Source organism: Carassius carassius, chromosome 17 (assembly GCF_963082965.1).
Source record: "Carassius carassius chromosome 17, fCarCar2.1, whole genome shotgun sequence".
In the NCBI taxonomy this organism is placed as follows: domain Eukaryota; kingdom Metazoa; phylum Chordata; class Actinopteri; order Cypriniformes; family Cyprinidae; genus Carassius; species Carassius carassius.
The window spans coordinates 26,479,644-26,502,071 of record NC_081771.1 but is presented as its reverse complement, the minus strand read 5'-3'; the positions used below and the strand labels follow the sequence as shown (position 1 = coordinate 26,502,071).

At 39.1% G+C, this 22,428-nt stretch overlaps 1 protein-coding gene across 21 annotated transcripts in view; it reads left to right on the top strand.

Moving 5' to 3' along the window:
• The window catches only part of baz2ba (bromodomain adjacent to zinc finger domain, 2Ba), an 82,963-nt gene that overhangs the window by 21,170 nt on the left and 39,365 nt on the right, over positions 1–22,428 (top strand). The window lies entirely within an intron of this gene.

Sequence of the window (22,428 nt, the reverse complement as noted above, 5' to 3'; positions counted from 1 at the left end):
GGAGATATTTTAGTATTTTATTGGTCTGTTCCAGAGGACCCAGCTGCTAGGTCATTCCCTGTTGGCACACTCGAAGAGGGAGAGAGATGGCGAACGAAAATACAGAGAAAGAGGGGGCATTAGTGTAAATGTCGATGTGAGCAGAGAGGATTTAAAGCACAGAGAAGAGAAGAAAAGTGAAAAATCAAAGCTAGGGCGAGAGAGAGCGAGACGGAGAGGAAAAAAGGGAGGGAAGGAGCTTGAGAGAAAGGAAAAGAGAGAGGGGAGAAAAAAATGAGGGAGGGAAAGAGAGATAAGCAGCGAGCGAGTGAAATGTGTCCGCCGTGATCCATCAGCCCTGCAGCCACACTAATCACAGGTGGAATTCAGCGAGCTCTTTAAAACGCTGCCTCTCATTTCAAACCCTGCCCTCAGGCTCTCTGTGTGTGTTTAGAAGTGTGTCAAAATCTCTCTGCTTGCCCTATTTTGTGTCTGTTTGTGTGTGTATTCCACAGCATGTGTGTGTGTGTGCACGTTTTAAGAGAAAGACAGGGATCTCACGAGACGGCGCGTGTAGGTTTGTGTGTATGCCTGCATATTTCTGCATGTGTGTGCACCTGTTTGTGTGTGTAAATCTCCAGAGACGATATCTGGCTCAAACAGCTCCAGTGATCACAGATTGTGCCATTACTCTGTGCGTGTGTGAGCGAGCAGAAAAGAGATAGAGCACAGAGAAGAGAGGTGTGAGTGTGTGTGTGTGTGCGGGAGAGAGGGCAGAGCGTCTTTGTGTCTCTACCTATCCCATCATCCCGTTCAGCTCAGCAGAGGTGACACCAAGGTGAGCGTGAGCGCTCTCTCTCCTTCTCCATCACACCAGCACTGCCTCTTGCCCTCCCTCCCTCCTCTTCTTCACCTTCTCTCTCTCTCTCTCTCCCTCTCTCTCGCACTGTGCCTCTCTGCACGGCTCAGTGACAGATGGAGGCTGTGTCAGCAGGGAGAAATGGCCATTCACACACTCCTTACACACTCTCCCTCTCTCTCTTTCTCTTGATCTATCGGGATAATTTTTTTGGACGATACGGATAGCTGACAATAAACTGATACTGAAAAAAGAAAAAACTTACATTGGCAGATATTGATATTATCTGTGTGTTTGTCCATCTATCCGTCTCTCTACCTCCATTTATTTGTCTGTCTGTTAATCCATCCGTTTAACCGTCTGTCTATATATCTCCACCTCTATCTATCTATCTATCTATCTATCTATCTATCTATCTATTAGGGGTTGAACGACTTCTGATTTTTTTTATGATGAAAGACTTTTATGTGATGAAAGTCGAGTCGAAGTTGACTAGTCGCTGATGACATCATTAATGAACAAATAAGTCCGGAGCTGTGACATCTATGGCATGTGACACAATACTGCCCACATGGCTATTGCTCCTATAACAGCTCATTTTTATCAGTTCTTTTGTCTTTGAGTCGTTATATTTCTCACAGATTTTTGCTCCTTTTAAATCAGATACAGATAAAGTAGCACAGTAAAGATTACATTCATATTATGAATGCATTAGTGAGAGCGATTGCGTGTATGAATTAATTGTACCTGACAGCATCTCCCTAGTACTGAAGCTGTGGGATTTAGTTGTTAAGAAATGTGCTTGAACTTTTCCGTTTCTAAGCTATTTTACTGCGAAATCACAGAACAGTGTTTTAGTAAATACATTTCCACACTGAATGATCCGCGCGTGATGTATGTGCTACTTTCTGAATGTGTTACAATGCAGCAGCACATTATTAGAACGGCGATTAACTTACCTGTACAATAAGCTGTTTAAAACGTGCATTCCCCTGTTCGATTTCCAGCATCCAGTAAAATAATCAAACTTGTCTTGTGGAGCACTTTCAGAGTATGCATTTATTTGACATTTTAACTGTTTGGAAACGGAGTGTAAATGTGGAAATCCTTCAAAGATTTCTTATCCTGTTGCGCCCTCTATAGGATCACCGGCTACTCCGTCAAACTTAAAGCGTCTTTGGCAGAGCACTGAAGTCGATTTGTCAGTGCAACCCCTACTATCTTTATATCTACATCTGTCTGTCTGTCTTTCTTTCTGTCTGTCCGTCTCTATCTATATATTTATCTATCTATCTGTCTGTCTGTAATTAATAAAATTACTTAGAGAATAAAGATAATTAATTAAATGTTGTGACAGAGAAGGAATCAACCATTGGATGGATATCTGTTTATGTCCTTCTGAAACCTATAAACAAAGATTATACTGTTTAAAAAAAAAAATACCTGACATCATCTGCTTTCAAGTTTCAACGTCCAGTCAGACCAGTGCATTATATATGTGGCTAATATCAATATGTTAACCATTACATATCGGTATCTGTCTTTCTGTTGCCTGCTTATAATTTGTTGCTCCTTGTACTAGCGTTTGGCTTCATTTGGTTCAGCAAACATTAGTAGATAGATACTGTCACATCTTCTTCTGTTACGTCACTGCAGTCACAGTGTATCTGGGTCTGACCTCTTTGCACAGATGTGCGAGTGTGTCGCGCAGGTCAAAGAAGGGGAAATGTGCGATCATCATTTTGTGTTAATACAGCTATTAAAACTCAAGGTGAGAGCGAGATAGAAAGGTTGGAAAGAGTGGGGGAGAGGGAGACTGAGGAGACGGCAGGAGGAACAAACGATGCACAAAGTGGGTGACAGCGCAAGCTGCTTTAATATGTATGTATTGCAGGTTGATGGTTGATTTCATTAGCAAATCTCATTGTTATGCATGAATTGTTCTCCTGCAGCAAAATGAATATTGCATTCATGCAGCCCGTAGGTTTGGACAAAAACGTTTGGATTTTTAACTCCAGCCTTAAGGAAAAAAACAAAACATGTTTTATGAGGTTTTCCCTCCGCTTCTCTCTTGATCCAATTGATGGCAATTAAAAGCATTTAGTGTGTTGTCATTCACTATAGATGAGGCCATGCGTAGAGAAAGAGGGTTTAATGTGTTTGCCCCTGGTTTTGTGTCTCTGACATGTTTAATTTTAACTAAATGCCCATCTTTGTCTTTCATTGTGTGTGCGTGTGTGTATGTGTGTGTGCTTTGCTCTTTCAGCTGGGTGAAAGAGGTAGTGTATGGTGTATGCGAGTTTGAGATTGTGTGAAATAAGGGGTTGATGTTAGTGCGTGTGAAAATGTGTGATATTAGAGTGTGTTTTGTGTTAATAAAAAGCCTGTATTGCCAATCTCAGGTTGTATAACAGAACGTTTGAGCTGAGCTCGGTCTCTGGGGAATATAGAGGTCTGTCTGTGTGTGTCTCAGAGGTATTAATAGCCTGACCAGGCACAGGAAAAAATACTCATGTTTTTCCATCTGTTTTCACAGGAAACAGTCAGAACGGATTATCTCTTACACACACACACACACACACACACACACACACACACACACACACACACACACACACACACACACACACAAACTCTCTTTCTCTCTCTTTTTCTCTTTGAGCTAATGATCTGATGGCTATTGCAGTACATCTCTGTTTTTGTATGTGGATTATGGAATTAAATCAAATATGCACGTTACACTTTCCATTCGGATATTCTGGTTCCTCTGTCAAATTCATCAGAGTGATTCAGGGAAAAATAAAATCATTTCTGGACTGATATTTTCTGCAAATCTCAGTGAAGTTGATCAAACTGATGGAGGTCTGGAGTTTGTGGATCAAAAGCACATAACGTCCACACACTCTCAGAACCACCATGTTATTTGCTTTCAGGCAAAACACACATTTTTATTTGAGAAATAGGAGAGAGCTCAGACTCTCTGCCACTCTGACTAAAGGTTAGTCACACACTCGAACAAATTCACAGGTGGGAATACAGAAAGGTGTGTGGTGATTTCACTGGGTGAAAAGCTCTGAGTAAGAAAATCTAAACAGACACATGAACAATGTGTGCACGGGAACACACACACGTGCACACACGCACACACACACACACACACACACACACACACACACACACACACACACACACAGAGTGGGCTTCAAAGTCTAAGACCACAAGTAAAATGTTTCTATTTTGCATCCACTTTTTGAATTGAGTGAAAATGTTACTGAAATCACAGTTAATCACATATATCAATATTTAATGAGAACATATTGATGCAGATTAATGCATTGAAAAGACATTACAAAAATTGGCTTCAAAATTCATAATATAATTTATGTTTACATAAGTCATTCTGTATTCTGTCTTTCATTTTAATTGTTGGTTTTGTACTTACTGACGGACACCTTTTGCCATTGCATCACATCCTGTTGGTTTTAGGGTCTTGTGCAATGATTGACACATTTCAGATATCCTTTTTTTAAGATTTAAAAATTGTATCATCATTCTAATAACAATAAGAGTGAAAATTTAAGTTGTGAGAAAATTAACATTTTATGAGAGCAGCACTAGAGCCAATGATCAAGATTTGAGAATGATCCAAAGAGCATCTTGAACTTCAGCGGAATCAAGAACTTTTTTTTTTAAATATCTAGAAATAGCCTACATCTTCATATGTTGAAAAAAAAAAAGAATATATATATATATATAAATTCTTTTTATATATATATATATATATATATATATACATATATGTATAGTTATTTATAATATATATAATTTAGTTATTTATACACTAAATTATATATATTATATAGTGTTATATATATATATATATATATATATATATATATATATACGTATATATATATATATATATACGTATATATATATATATATATATATATATATATATATATATACGTATATATATATATATATACGTATATATAATTTTTTTTATTTTATTTTTTTATTTAGAGGTTTAAAAAAAACTAAAATCCTATATTTTCAGTGTGGATTCTCAGACTTTTGGACTTACACAGACTCTCACTGGTCTGTTGATATCTTTTGCAGAAAAGGCGCAGATTGTGTTCAGCCATCTGCTTTTGAAAGAGCACATGCTACAGTGTCTGTCAGTGCATGTGTTTTAGAGCTGAAGGGAGAGAGAGAGAGAGAGAGAGAGAGAGAGAGAGAGACCTGTCACATGCAGCCACATTCAACCAACCCAAAAACATTTGCTTCATATCATTAGAACAGTTTAGGAGATTTTTTTTTATTATTTTTTTAAAGTGATCGTCTGTTGCTTCATAGGACTCCAGCACCAGTATGTGTGTGTGTGTGTGTGTGTGTGTGTGTGTGTGTATATAAAGGTCTGTGCCACTAGTGTCTCTGTGTGAACAAATACACACATTCTAAGTTTTTCTCAGTTTCTTAGTGATTTGCAGCATTGTAGCAATATACAGGAAGTGCAGAATTGACTTGTGGTCAATAGTGAAAGTAAATGTGTATCTGTGTGTGTGGCAGGGGGTTGCTTTGCTGTACTTGGGGTTAAAAAAAAGAAGCCAAATCAAACATAACCATACCTTGGGGTAAGATTAAAGTGACTGATTAGTATGGTTACACTTTAGTTTGGGGGCCAATTCTTACTATTAACTACTTTTAATGCCTTTGCCTCAATAAACTCCTAATTTCTTGTTTATTAATAGTTTGTAAGTTAGTCAAGTTTAGGTATGGGGATCTAAAATATGGTCATGCAGGATAAGGTATTATGTGCTTTAAATATGTGCTTAGTACTAATAAACAGCCAATAGTAATATGCATGTTAATAAGCAACTAGTTAATAGTGAGAATTGGTATATGTATAACCCGTTTAAAATATAAAAGACCTTGTTTAGGTAGATAGACATTTATCTGTGTGTAGCTACTTAACCATATTTTGGGGACTAAACCTGACAAACCTCTTTTTGGTCTTCATGTGTAAAAACTGTGTAAAAAGACATTTTTGTTGTTGTTTTTAAGTTGTTAAAATACAGAACGTTTTCTGTTAGGGTTTGGGTAATGCATAGGTTACAGTATTTTTAACTAGCTGTGTATAAAAACAATAGGTGTCTTTTACAATGTCCCCATTTAGATAAGAAAAGGTGTGTGTGTGTGTAGCATTTCAAAGCCATTTCGTCAAATGTACAGAGACTAAACACATTGTCACAATCAAAGCAGGAGACATGAATACCGTTGTAAGCTGTGTGTGTGTGTGTGTGTGTTTTTTTGTGAGATAGTCGTGTGTCATGTTCTCTGATAACGTCTTGAAAGGATCAGCACGAACAGAATGTTTAAACAGCAAGAGAATATTTACAGGTGCATCTGTAAGACACACAGCTGTAATGTGATGGAGATGTGACTGTTTGGCTGTCATGTGATTTAGGAGACCATTAAGGTTGTAAACCATCAACTAATTTAACCAGCTCAGTCTATTATTTTCATTAAACTACATCAGGATGATTCAATCAAATGCATCAAACAGGTCCATCTGTGGAGAGGAGTGTGTGTGTTTTCTCTTCCCTCCCGCTGCTGTGGTTTTTCGCGAGGGTATCGGGTAATAGTATACTCTAAACTAACAGCGACCTGCGCTCTTCCCCTGATCTGATCATCTGTAATGGCAGACACACACTCACAGCTCTCAAAGATGGCCGCCTCCACGAGGATGACAGTGCGTTTGTTGTTCTCGCTCCGAGGAGATTGGAATGTCAGGATACGTGAGCCAAGCGAGAGAGAGAGAGAGAGAGCGCTGTGTTTTCTCTCGCTCTGTATCTCTGCAGGCTGTCTTCCTGGTTGGGAGTGAGGCGTGAAGGATGTGTGCTGCCCCTCCCCTCCTCTTCCTCCCGCTCCGCACTCGTCTGATTGGCTAAAGGGACAGAAATGGAAACATTATTCGATTCCGTCTCCTCAGAGGTCAGCGACCTCTCTGAACGCTCTAAAGACTGAGCTCAGCATTTGGCTGTGGAACAGCTCAATGTTAATGGATGTTTAAAGAATAGCTAAAGAGCTCAGAGAGAGAGAGAGCTAGAGGGAGACAACAGAGTCCATGTTAAGTAAAGTGCAAAGAACCCTGGCTGTGTACGGAATGGAACGCAACCCTGCTGCTTACTAGATAATGCACAGCATACACTGTGTACTGTCTAAGAACATTTAAAAAAAATATACAAAACAGTAGTATTGTAATATTTATGTGAATTTCAGTTTTTCCTGATTTAAAAAAAATAATACAAAATAAAAAAAACTTTTTTAAAGCTCCAGTTTTGCTGTGCTTTTGTGTAAGGCTACACAATTTTGCAAAGTAAATAATAGTTGCTAAATAAAAATACTAAACAAAGACATTGAGCACATTGCATTGTAGGAAACAATACTCATTGTGCTTTCCTGTATATTAAACATTTTGCCATATCCTGCAGAACTAGTAATGCTGTTCTGAACATGTCGATGTATCCTGTGAGCTTTGCGGGAGTCATGTTTAGTAACAGCTGATTGGAAAAGTACATTGCCTGGTTTAACCCCAGACATGATGTTGCATGTGTTACATCTTCTAAAAGCAGAATAGAAACAAGCTTAATCCATAGTACATAACACAGGAGTCCTGCTCTGTGGCCGTTTTACCCTTCAGCAAGGATCTTAACCCCAGGTTTCTCCAGTGGGACTGTGGCTGTAATTAGTGTTCTGTAAGTCACTTTGGATAAAATAAGTCTGCTAAATACAACAATATGGTATTTTATGCTTTCCATTCAGGTTTGCTTCCATACCTCATTGGGGTGATGTGGAGTATAGGTTAAAGATCTGGGCTAGTAATCGAAAGGTCATAGGTTTGAACTCCTCAAGATGCGATCCATGAGATATTTCCAGTGTAGCACTGGCGCTTAACCTCAAGTTTCTCCAGCGGGACTGTCCTTGTAATATGACTCACATCAACATTACCAACTCTGCACTCTTTTAAGATTCTTTATTGACATCTGTGGTTTAATGCAGAACCTGTAACCTCCATGGAACCTTTCCACAAAACGTTCTTTATAGTAGAAAAAAAGGTTGTTTAGATTTTTTAAATGTTCATCACACTAAGAAAAATTGTTGTTAAGGAACTGTTCTTTGGTGAACCAAAAATCTTCTGTGGCATCACTTGGAAACCCGTCTTTTGGAACATTATTTTTCAGAATGTATCGGGTGGTGCCAGTGCAAAATCAAAGAAAAATGATGAGCTGCTTTCCATATAAATAGCAAGATGTGTCATTTGACTACCATTTTGTCATCCACTGAGCATGTCTTTAAGCTATCGGAAAAAACAATTATAGCCTAAATAAAGAGTTTCACTTATATTCTCACGTCTTTTTTTATTGTGTGTGACAATCAGAAATATTTACCCATTCATAATTCTTTGTTGTGAACTAGATTGACTCACATGGTGAACTAATCAAACGTCAATCAGTCAGTCAACAGATCCTCGTTCACAAAAGAAATGACCCAGTTCATTCAGTCTCGATCAGTGCTGCTCCGAGACAGAATCAAAACAGTGAAGTGGGCATATTTGTTAGCTTGAACCAATAAAACATGCCTTCTAGACATGTGCCGGTATTCGGTAATATCACAGTAATGAATATGCACGATATTGTTATCATGGGCCCTTCTAAATACCGTGAATAATTATACATTACAAATTATTCAGAATTTGGGATGCATTAAAAGAATACTTTTCCCATCAACTGGTCAAAATGCACAACACCGTTGTATGCTGCTTGAAAGATGTGTGTGCTCTGATGTACACAATCACGCATTAGAAGCACATGAAAAAACATGTGAGAGACACGCTGAATGAAAGCACATTCGCTAAATTGCAGAAAATGCAGCCGTTACTCTGGAAACCCTGTAAATAAAGCAGCTGCGCTACTCTCCAAAACATATTTAACTAGATTTAATAGCCATTCAGATTTGTGGATTTGCTATGGTGATCTTCACAGCCCCAAATACTTCAATATTTAGACTTCATAGGCTATTTATTTTCAAACTTTTTTTTACATTTTAATCGGGACTACAACATTGTTTGAAAATGTTTTGATTCTCTATTGATCGTTCACACACTAGATTAGGGCTTCATTAGTTAACATTAGTTAATTCATTAGTTAACATAAACTGCCAATGAAAAATTCTTCTGAACATTCATTAATCTTAGGTATTCCAATATTTAATTAACACGTCGTTAAAATTGAAAGTTGTAACTGTGTTATTTAATGAGCTAACATGTTTTTTTTTTTAAACAAAGATTAATAACTTCTGTAGCAAATGTAGCTATTGCTCATTGTGAATGTTAATGCATTAACTAAGGTTAACTAATGAGGTCTTACAACAATGTGTCATATTCTGAGCATATAGGAAAGCATTTCTCAATATGGCTGGCCGTTTTTTTTTTTTTTTATAAAAATATGGCCAGGGTTTAGAGCTCCTTATAGTCACCTCACATCACCAAGGATTGATTGTGAGCAGGATTTGTTTGGGGAAGGATTCGGTTCAGATTGGATTCATTCATTTGGAAACAGATAAAACAGGCCAATAGTAAGTGCTTGAGGTGCAGTCCACAGCAGAAACTTCTGTTATTCCTCAAACTGAATTCTAAGTGTCTTGCTATCTCACAGAGAGGAGCTTATCAAAACTGTGTAGATGGACACAATGTATGAACACAGTGTGTGTGTGTGTGTGTGTGTGTGTGTGTGTGTGTGTGTGTGTGTGAGGGACAACAATGTGTGTTTTAAAGAGTGTGTGAGCATTTTAGCTATCGGTTGTTTGTTTCCATTGTTACATGCAGCTGCTTCAAGGTTTATTCTCTCATTTTCTCTCTCTCTCAAGCTTGAATTGGGTTCAGCGTCCACATCTGTGTGTGGCAGCTGTGAGGGACCTTGATTGGATGAAATGATCAGATGAGAGGGGGATGACAGGGAAAGAGTATATAGAAGGAGGGATGAGGAGTAATCAGAGGGAACTCTGTCCGTTTCTTTTGATTTGTCTTGTCTCTCCCTTCAGATGAAGCTCAGTGTAAAATAATTTTTTGATTATACTGACCTCAGCCTGATTTCCCCCGCTGGTTTATATTTGGCTCTGAAGGCCATTTAAGTTATTTTTCAAAAGAGAGAAACATTGTCAGAGCCATGGCCTGGCACATTGTCAGAGCCATGGCCTGGCAGTTAGCACACACAGACATTTATCGGCTTGCATTTCCTGGATCTGTTGCACCTTTAGAGGCCATTTACCCATTTTCAGCACCAAAATTCATAATGTGAGCAGTAGAATAAAAAAAAAACAGGAAAAAATTTGTGGTCAAATTTGATTTTTCTGTGGTCACATTCGCCATCTACTGAAATAATAGAAAAGTAATGCAGTGGAATACGTGTTCTGTGTAAATAGCCCTTTATTCACCTTAGGGATATCAGAAGTATCAGTATTTCTGTATTTTCTCCCAGGTCATGCGATGAGTGGCTTAAAGGGCCAGGAAAGAGGAGGCTGACCCTTAATAGCTTTTTCAATGTATGTTAGTAACGGCTATAACAGATAAACTCAATAAACATGACAAAACTATATTAACAAGCAAAAGAAAAGAGTGTTCCTATAATTCAGAAGTGGCTGAGTCTGATTTGACGAATGCTTGTAGGTTAAAGGTTACCAGTTCAAGTGTCACTCCCACTGTTGGTTGTTTTGTAACGAAATAAACTCGATAAACTTCACAACCGAGTCACACAGTCCGCTGTTTGAGCAAGAGTTCCCCGAGGACAGTCTCTCTCCCAAGAGATAGATAGACGGTCGGATTTCCGCTCGAGTTTGTTCAGATGCAGACCTTCACTTGTTAACTCTCTCGTATTTGAGCAGAAACAGCTTTCATGTCATCCCGCGCAGTGGTTTTAAGTTCTCGCAGGAGAACGTGGTGGATGCGGGCAGTGTGTTGCGCGGCCTAGATTTAGCGTGTTTGTGTGTTTACCTCGTCTGTGTGTGTTGTCTTACCTCTCCGTGTTATTGTTGGGGGCTGTGAGTCACTGGATGTTAATCATTTCCCACACGGGCAAAGTACACACACACACACACACACACATGATCACAAACACACACGCTCACACGAGCAAACTGGTAGGATCAGCCGTGATTACTCCCTGCTACACAGGGCTAGTTTTATTAAGAGCGTGTTTACAGCCTGACTTTTAGTCATTAGTCTCTGCCTGTAAACACTTCAAAATCTCATAAACAAACAAAGAGTGATTGAACGGCTGTAAATTGTGTTAAAGTAAAAAATCTTTTTTGGAGGAAGATTTGTAATCGGTCCAGGCTTATTTTTAGCTACCATTAAACCAATGAAACAGTGTAATGCTAATGCTATGGTGTTAACATTTGGTTAACAAACATGTATAGGCAAAGAGCAGGTGCCAATGAACCGGCGAGGGGCGCCTGAAGATCTCTCTCCTCCACGGCCCTCTGAGGGTTTCACACCGGAGGAGCTCCTGGTAATTAAAAGACAATTTTGTGAAATTGATTAGATTATGCTAATCAGGGAAGATGATATCTAGAGAAGACTGTGAGTGTGTTAGTGTGTGTATGAGTGGGTGGATAAGTGTGTGTCTGGATTTGAGTGATTATGAAGAGATGGCAGTCCGGTCGCCATTTCAAACCCCTGAGTCCACACTTGTGTGTGTGTGTGTGTGTGTGTGTATGTGTGTGTCTAGAGATCACGCTCACGCCGCCATTTCACATCTCTGCTCGGCTGTCTCTGCCGCTCCTGAAATGTCAGAGCGATGTTCCCTGGACTAGGCGTGAGGATATGACAGCTGGCTGCTCACCTGCTGCGTGTGTGTCTGCATGCTGGGTGCTTTCAACTGATCCGGTGCCTTTAATGCATTCCATCACTGATAGATAATCTGTGTCTTGAATAAAAAATAAACTGAATCTGTGTCCAGGACAAATTGTTTGAGATAAGGCAGGTAACTTTTACAGACTGACAATGGAATGGCCAATCAGATTCAAGCTCCCCAAGTTGACTGTCAGTGACCTTTGACCTACTGGATTCAGAAAAGGAACAGGCATTTTTCACAGCAGCAGTCTTGATCAAAAAGTATTCATAGTTTTAGAGTTATGTATAAGTAAACAACAAATAAATAAGCAAAATTAATCTCATTAGATGCACCATGGGTGTCTTTATTACTTCACACACTCATTCACTCACACACACACACACACACACACACACAGAGAGATTATGACTCATGCATGTTATCATAATGGCCTTGTCTATATTTGGCTGGCAAAGCCACATAAACTTCACATAATTGGCTTTCTGTTGGGAAGGAACGAGCCGTGCGGAAGGCACTCGGAGAGAATGCATGAAGCTAAATGAAGATCTCTTTAAACGAATGCCTAATTATGCCATTACGTTAACTTATGAAAGAAGCTCTATTCTAAAAAGAACAGCGAAAAACAAAGACAGCATTTTAGGTGGAGAGAGCGGTGGATGGAAAAGTCAGAGAGAGTGAGAAAGATGGTGCCTTCAGGCTTTATTTAGCTGGGACAACAGAACATGAGCTCATTACACACAAATACACTGCAGCTACTACACCTCCAGTTCCCAACTACACATTTAATATGATCTCTCTGTCTAGGCTTTTTGACCCTCTCCTTTAGTGTGATCTCTCCATCCAGATCAGCACATCTTCGATGAAGCTTTGCAGTAAATGATCACCGTAGCTCAGTTTTAAAACCTTTTCAGCCTTGCTATCTAATGTCTAAATACGCAGCTGCATTCTAACCTAAATGGAACATCATAAGTGGCTGATTTGGACAAGTCTGTTCTCTTGGCTGCCTTACACTCTCAGGGAAAGTGTGTAAAAATTGTACCTTAAGAGCATTGCAGCTTGTCACCTAGTCAGTATTGTCTAAAGAACATCTTTGTACCATATTGTCCCAGCACCATGTTCATTATCATTAATACATATGCATCTTTTAGGCATAGATAAGGTACAAATTTGTCCCTTTAAGTGTACTGCATCAGCTATAAGCTGCTGTACCACAAAAGAAGAATTTCTTTTTCTGACAGTGTAAATGGATAGCGCACCTCGGCACACAAATACAGCTAATATCTTCTGGAATAGGTTAAGACTGAAATCTCCAAAACTATTTGTCAAATTACTAATCAGTAATAAAATCATTTAACTGAATCACAAATTAAAATTCTCCAGTTCCAAAAAATTAATTAATTAAAAGAACTGTATGTATTTCAGACTAGTCATACTAGTTAATGCACATGCACAGTCTCTATGCTTGTATGTCTGGATTGTATTTATAACACACCTTGGAATACTTATAGAACATATACTTTTTAACAGTTCTTTATAATATGCACTACAAACAAATTAGTATTTAGTGTTAACAGGGTGCTAAGCACATATAAACATTGGGTAAAAAGTCATGAAATGATTATCTATAATCAAAATATCTGTTGACTTATCTGCCATCTTTTTAGTGAGCTTGTCAGAATTCATCAGATACACACTTCGGTATCTCTGCGGATATAGTAGGTTATCAGGTTAGGGTTTCCTTTTCACCTCCTTTCTTTTGAATACTATGTATTTAAAAATACTACTAATTTCACATAGCATTTTTCACCTACTATATGGAAGTAGAAATATTTGCACGCAAGTCTGTCAAGGATGCACCTTTGATGCCTTAACATTCTGTCTAGGTAGGCAGCTTACTAGGTTTTGGAACAAAGCCTGTGTGTGTGTGTGTGTGTGTGTGTGTCAGTGTTTAGGATTGAAGGATTTGGGCCAGTCCAGTCTGCTTTACCTCAACTCACTCCTACTGTCCCACTCAAACACCCTGCCCACAGAAAAATCAAGCAAGGAGCTATTCTCATCTTCTCCCGCTACGTTCTGTCCTTTCCGCCCCTTCTTGCTTCTCTTTCCACTTTCTTTCCTGTCAGCTTCTCTTTCTTTCTCTGGAGAGAGGCTGATGCAAACTGGTGGGTTGTGGTGTAATCCAGGGCTTGGGAAGGTCTGCGGATCAAAAACCATGTTCCATATCCTCCGCGTGTCCCTCGGCCTTGATGCCCCCCCGACCCGCCTGTTCGCCTGCAGTCCTTGACGATGCCATCATACCCTCATAAATTCCGACCACATCCTCCCTGACCCCGCGGCTGACTCCTCCCACACACCCAATGATTGACAGCTCGCGCCCACTGATTCCATTTAGTCCTCCCAGATTAATCGCACGTTCGCCTTGTGTGTACACGTTTTGTACATGCGTGTGGGATTCCTCACAGTTTCCACAGCTTAGCCCACCTTTGTTTTAAAGATCAGGCACAGTAACGGCATAATCCAACGCCTGATTGTCGCCAGAGCTCTTGGTAATCATAATCGCATTGAAATATTGTTGCCGTTGTCGCCATGTGTTCATCCTGGCACTTGGAGAATTCTCTGGAAGGCTGCCGGTACAGTCGATGATGGGCGGCAGGGAGCGTGTTTGGGTGCGCAGATGTGGGCCGTTTTTTAGACTGGTCTGTCTGAGGAGGTCACAGCTGAATAAAGGGATCATATGACAGGGGTGTGATGCACAGAGCGGAGGAGGAAACTTCAGTGTGCGTTTTAAGCTAAAATTAGGCAGATGGTTAGACAGCTCTGGATTAAGTCTGGAGGCCGGAGAGAGAGAAAGAGAGAGACAGGGTGTGAAAGAGAGAATGACAATATTTAAAACAAAAATTGCTCAAGCAGCCATAGTTCTTGTTTAATTTGCAACTCTGTCTGCCTGTCTCTGGGACTATATTTCTCACTTCACACACACACACACACACACACACACTCTGGAACAACACAAATGACTTGAGTAAATTGAACTTGACTGGTATTCAATTACAGGAAGTGTCACTGTTTGTTTGTGTGTGTGTGTGTGTGTTTTGATTTATAGACTAGGGGTTGTACTGAAAGAATCCAGGTTCACCTCTAGTTGAAGCTTTGAGCATGTGTTAACTAGTCAGGGCCACATGACCTCAGTGTCAGTTGTTTTATATGGTGACAGCAAGAAAATTCCTGTCTGCAAACTTCGTCCCCGTGTTTTTGTGTTTTTATCTTTGTATGGTTACCTGTCCAAAGGTCTGGGACCATATTGAAAATCTAGAAGAAAATAAAAATTCCCTTGCAAACAAAAACTGTTCTCTGTCCGAGAACTGCTCCGAGATCCCTAACATAAACAAAAATTTCATGCAAAGAAACAGATTTTAGCAATTTCTGCATTAATTGTACAATAACTTTTCTGGATGACTATTGGACTAGTAAAGTCCCACCTCAATTTTCTCTTTTTATAGTGCATATTTTATTTTGTTAATAATACAAAAAAAAAAAACTGTAAAAACCTACGGCATCCTAGATCCTCTTCATGGGCCCACAGCAAACTTTAAGGGCCTGCAGAACGACTTAAATTTTAAATATAATATTAGTTGTAGTAGTTGTAGTATTAATATTATTATTTGTTTTATATTAAAACTTAGTCAAACTTAATTAAACTAAAAAAATAAAAAATAAATAAATAAAGAGGAACTATAAAATGAACTAATATTGCAACCCTCCCAGCTTGTTAATAAGATATAGTTAATTATATTCTTTCCTAGATAGATAAACTTGATGCTAGGAGATGTGAGTGATTTGAATTGCTCACATCACTCAATCTTTAAAAAGGTTTTTTTTTTTACTTGCTTTTGGCACTTGGGGTTTGTTAATGTAAGACCCTGAGTGTGTGTATAGTTTGCAAGGGCTGGAAACGTTTGGTGTAGTAGGAATGGCGTCTCAATGCAGCACCTCATACTCTCTCTCTCCTCTGTCTTTCTCTCTCTTTAGCTGAAAATGAATCTCTAATTTCACAGTTATCATCATAACCCCACAATGAATAATGCAAAGTTATTCAAAGAACCAATCTATAACTTATTAATTGCTGCCTTTTCTCATTCAATCTTCTCTCATCCCACACACTCTCTCTCTTTTTACTCCTCTCTCTCTTCTTTTGCACACTTTTATTTGAGATGCCACTTCCATCACCCATTCCATGTAGAAATATGATGACTCTTGTGTTAAAGCACTGACACGCTGATTTTACTCCCTTTTGAATGTTTAAATCATCCTTAAAGCTAGACACAATCACACACACACAAACACACACACACACACACACACACATACACACACACACACACACACACATATATAACAGTCTACTGGGAGAGTGGTGTGGAACTACACGCCTGTCTCGCCAATCATGGCTGTTTTCTTAGCTGATGGTTGTTTTGCAGTAATCAATAGAAGATATCTCTTCTCTGTCCGATCTGAAACAGGAGATGGATTTTCTCATCAGGTTTATGCTTTTGTCAATGTAAACACACACACACATACACATGTACAAACACAGGACACGAGGGGAGGGCAGAATGTGTGTTCCTCTTTTGCGGTGCTGTAAATCATGTTTATGATGGTAATACAGGTATAGATCAGTGTGTTGATGGAGAGAAGAATTGAAGTGATGAAGCTGTACATGGTGTAATTATGTTTCTGTCTGTTTGTGTGCGTATGTGTGCTATAATGTGAACGCGAATACATATATGAATGCGTTTTTGTTTGTGAAGACTCTTTGGATGGAACATGTGTAACTTGCTGTGTGTCTATGAATGTGTTTGTGTGGATGTTAATGGAGACGATACAGGGACATTGAGCATGTCACACACACACACACACACACACACACACAGCTCTCTCTGTAATGGAGTATCTAAATATATCCGGTTTTTGCCAGATCCGCTGCCTCCGGAGTGAATAAGAAATGGGCTTTAGGAAAGGACAGAATATCTCTCTCACTCACACACACACACACACACATTCACACACTTTCTTGTCTTTTCTCTATAACTGTGTCGTCGGCGTATCGCAGCTCACTTGCAGTGTGTGACAAACCTAGATCAGTAGTTTTTGTGAAAACTAGAACGATCTAGTTTTGTTGGTTCGCTTGCTTGTAGATGGGATGTAAGACACCTGCGCACACATTTATATTACAGCACAAACATATACACACACACATTGAACGTGCTTTGGCAAGCTAAACATCTAATGATCCTCAATGGTCCCATTGGGATCTTGCAGAGGTCAAAGAATGCCGCTGAATCCTGTGAGACCCTTTTGTGCTCCTCTGAACTGACCAATCAGCATGTACGTCTCATTGGTGGTCAGCCAGCTGATTATCTGTGCGTCAGACTCATGTTTTGTAACAAGAGGTCATGCAGTCATGTAGACAGGAATGGAGCTCATAAATTAACATTGATCTTTTAGTTCATCGCAGACTGTAAATACTTTTTTTGTGTGGTTCTTAAACTTTGACGATTGTCAAATGACTTGGTATGGAGAGAACAGGAAATGATGGGGTGAAGAAGGGCAGATGTCATAGCCAGCTTTTTCAGTGCATTCATGCAAGTAAGAAAGCGATTATGTACAAGTTCCAGAAATTTGATAAAGCTTTTATCAAGTAGCTGCAAGAGGAAATCGATTGCCTGAAACATTTATTTACACACAAATTTAAATGGACATATTTTCTCAAAGCGTTTGCATAGATTATTCTAAAAATACATAATATATTATAAAATAAATGTATACATTTATTAGAAAAGTATACATTTATTTTCAAAAATTAACTTGTATATTGAAAGATAATGTATATAATTTTTCATAAAAATATAATTGTTTAAATAGTACAAAAATTAACATGTAAAGATTATATATTTTTTGAAACCTTGCATATTAATATTAGTAGTAGTTTATTAGTATATGTGCAGCATATTTTATATATATATATATTAGAGGTGGGCATAGATAAAAAAATGTAATCTAGATTAATCTCATTGTAATCTTGAAATTAATCTAGATTAATCTAGATTAAAATGGCTCATTTGAATTCTGCCAAAGGCTTTCAGAATATGTGTGCTAGTCAAATAAAATAATGACTAAAAGTAAGTCTTTTAGAACGGGTTTCTCAAGCCAGGTGGTGCATTAGCAGGGACTCATCTCTTGTTTCCAAAATGCATCACAAACTGCTTGAGAAAGCTGTAAATTAATTCCATTTTGCACAAGGTGCAAACAACCTTATGCCTTTTTCACACATAATCCATCTGCAGTGCGTATGCGTTTCGTATTTTTTTACGCACCCATATTAACGGATTCCAGCGTTCACACGGTGCAACGATTGTTCACGTACCGAGTAGTGGACTGCAAACGCGTCCTGTGTGAAAGCACAATAAGTATGACTCCGTGCTGCTTCTGCACCACATACGAAACGCACACGGACTGCATACGCACTGCAGACGGAGTAACGTTATGTGTGAAACTGAAACAGGTTTCCATTGGGAACCTTCTTAAAAAAAATCCCTGAAGCAAACTCGGCGGCTTCAGCTGCATCCATGTTAGCACGCTCAGTGATGTGGTAATTTCACAGTAGGCATACACACAGGTTTAAAGACTCGTTCTCGCCCCCTACAGATTCGGCTAGGTATACATCCGCGATAAAATATCAAGGTGAAAGTCATCATAGCTTGCATAGTATAGATCCAGCTCCCAACTCAACTTTGAGAATAGATTAATGGCAATATTTTTTTTATCGCCCGATAAGAGTCTCAGGTTAACGCAGCACGTTAACGCCGATAACGGCCCACCACTAAAATATATATACATATATATATATATATATATATATATATATATAATAAAACCAATTTCATTGTAAATTGTATTTATTTTAGTTTAATTAATTTAATTAAAAAATGTATGTAATGATTTCTAATTTAAAATTTTCGTAATTACATTTTGTTGATTATATTTTTCAAAGCTTTTGTTTACATAGCTGAAGTGGCATAGAAGTAAACTGAATTCAAACTTTAATCATTCTTATGCGTACCACAGTTCAATGTGACAGCCCATATGTGCCACAACAAAACAGAACCTGTATATTTGATAGATTTATTAGTTCTTAAACTTATAAAGTCTTCAAGGCAGAGGTCAGTTCTGTTATAATAGTTCAGTGTGTGTGTTTGTGAACATTTTTTGAGAGATTGTGTGTGTGATTGGATCCGTCCCTGGCTTAGGGCTAAATGTAGCTGCTTTATATGCACTACAACAACCTCAAGTGTGGGAGTGACCAGCAGTTGTGTTTTGTGTGTATGTATTGTCAGCACCAGCCGGCCTAAAGGAATGTTTGTGATGCTTTCCAGTTGACTGAGAGAGAAGACTGAGAGATCATGAGATCAGAACAAAGCATCCGCCATTTCACTGCATGACCGCTATGCTTATGAAGACGAGTTAAATCTTCCTTTAACATACACTTTTTTCAATTTTAGGAGATGTTTGCTTGTAGGACAGCGGTGGTCATGTGTGTGTGTGTGGACATCAGGTCTCATTTTGCATTGTTTGGGCAGATGATCTGCTCGGTATATCTGCTGATCTGTGTTGCTGTGGAAGCGGATCTGGTAACTCCTCATTGGACCACAGAACAGCTCACGGATGAAAGGCCGAAGTATCCCAGCATGCAGCTTTCCACCATCTGTCACGGGCCCTTTGTTTGGGTGTGGGTTGAGCTGCTGGTCTCTGGTTACTCATAACACGCAAAGACACACACACACACACACACACACACATATACAAATATTACAGCTTTGAATCACCTTCCCATCCTTTGAATTTCAACTCTCTTATACTGTGTAGCCCAAGAGTGATGTTTGTTACTGTGGAAAGGCCAGTGATCAGTGGCATCTGTCTCCTTGCATTAGGATGAACCGGAGGGTTTGGCTCACGAGCAGAGTTGTAGAATTTCCCATTTTGCACGAACGGACACGGATGCACGGAACTTGCAGCTTTTAGCACTTGGAAATCAATTTTATCAGTCTGACCCTGCCGTCCTGCTTTGCTTAAAGACTTAGATTATTCATCGATTTGGCAGGACACACACACACACACACATAAAATCTAATACCCTCTCAATCACAACTGAGATGGCAGAAGAAAGAAAGGTGAATCCCACACCTCTTTGTACAGGCCACCGCCCACATATCATCCGCCCTCCCCTCCTTGATTTAGAGACTGGTGTTTTTAACACGACGCCACACATTCTCTCTTTCTCTCTCTGTGCATCCTGGGACTTTGACGGTGGTGTGACTGCCAGTGTCACCAAGCAACCGTGTCTTGCAACAGGCGAAGCCATCTCACGATTCAGGAAAGCTGCTCCAGCCAATGGCGAAGCAGCGCTGCGACCAATCAATGAGTCATAAGGGCCGGGGGAGATGGATGCATTTGGACAGTCGTTAACCACAATCTCACGCACTTGTGAAAATGGCATGCGTTCCACGTGCTGTGTACTTACTGGTTGTAGGAATGAGCATTTATGCTGCTGCAGCTGGGAATTATCAGCGATATGAGGTCAAAGGTCACTGTCCCCCTGGCGCAGGTCAATGGGAAGGTGACGGGCCTGTGCTGAGCGTGCTCTGGTTGAGGAAAATGTTGTCTTTGTGTCGGTGTGGTTGCTGGCGCGCTCTGATTAGCACTGATCCATGCTGACGACTCTGTTGGCAGATTAGCGTGGCTAGCATTGGCCATCTGTTACCACGGGCCATAACAAGTGAGAAGCGTGGGTCACGTGCGTGTTTGGAGATAGATACGAGGCATTGTGAGTAACACACACACACACACAGTCTCCCAAACACAGCGACCTCAGCAGTATATTTCACTGCCTCGGGAGTGTATGATTGATTTTCAGGTTAAATTAAATAACACACAGCTTTATGTAGTGTCTCTCTCTGGAAGCACGTTCATGGGAATCGAGTTTGCATTTCTCCCGGCTGCCTCGAGAACCGAAGGTGTTGTCCATATTGCACGAACTAAACGTATCCCGCAAAGCACCCGGATCGTGATTAGCATATGATTCACTCATTCGCAGGATCCGGGACCTTCTGTTTTTTCCAACAATCTCATTGGCCACATGCACCAAGTCAAATTAATTACGCAGCTCATGGAGATTATGATGCCTGCCTTCCAGTGCCACAGTGGAAGATGGCTAATTAGCTATAAAATCAGACTAATTCTGATGCTTAAGCTGTTTTAATTTCTGATAATTAAGTCAGGATTGGATCCTTAAATACCCTGGCATACCATTATTGCAGTAATCATGGTTGTTGTTATGAATTATTTTGAGACCCTCGGCTGTTAACGTTGATGTTTAAGGTAATCACACTAAGTGAATAGCTGTAGAGAGGTAGATGATATAACCTATATACAGTACCATTCAAAAGTTTGAGGTCTGTAAGAATTTTTTTAAATAAATGTATGCATTTATTCAGCAAGGATACGCTGAATTGATCAAAAGTGACAGTAAAGACATTTATAATGCTACAAAAGATTAATATTTTTAAAATGGCTGTTTTCTACAAATTCTTTATTGATCAAAGAATCCTGAAAAAAATTAATCATGGTTTCCATAAAGATATCACAACTGTTTGCAACAATGAAAATAATTAGAAATGCTTCAGCAGCAAATCAGGATATTAGAATATTTCTGAAGAATCATAAGATGCTGAAGACTGAAGTAATGTCTGCTCAAAATTCAACTTTGCATCACAAGAGTAAATTCAATTTTTTTTTTAATTATTATAAATAAATAATAACATTATTTAATTAAAATATATATGAAAAAATATTTGAAATTGCAGTGATGTTATTGCACTATATTATTGTTTTACTGTATTTTTGATAAAATAAATGCTGCCTTTATTAGCATAGGAGACTAACATTCCAAACTTTTAAACTGTAGCGTGCATAATCTATAAATGTAACATTATTTGATTTAGACATATTACACTCTCTTGAATGATACGATTTACTTTAAACATTTAATTCAAAATGTATTTATGTTTTATATCTTATGTGTGAGACATGGTTGTGCATTGTAGAAAACTTCCCCTTAGTCTTTTTCTCATTTTCTGTATGTGTTTCTGTAAATGGATTGACTCGCAGTATCTCGCTTCAAGTTTTTATTATGGTGTCTGTATTAGAATGTTTTATCTAATTGAATGTTCATTTGTGATTTACTTCTCAGCAATTTCACCAAGATATATCCAAGCACTTTGTATAATTCAATCATTGTTTTCCACTGAGCAGTGTTTGGGCGGTTATTTACGGCTGAATTTCAAGCTAGCATTCATTTAGAGTAACCTGCCATGAACTTGAATTGGCAGGGTCATGACCTGGGGACCTTGGACCTATGAGTGAGGGGAAAATGGTTAGAAAGAGGAGATAGAGGGATGATCCAAAACACAAGGAAGCGAAGGACAGGTAGAGCGAAAGAAGGGGGATAAAAATCCGCAGTAGCAGATTGTGGCCTCTGCTGCTGTTTACGCCAATATTCAGACACTTTCGTTATGTGTGTGTGTGTGTTAGTTTCGGCATTGCTCTCGGACGAAGGTT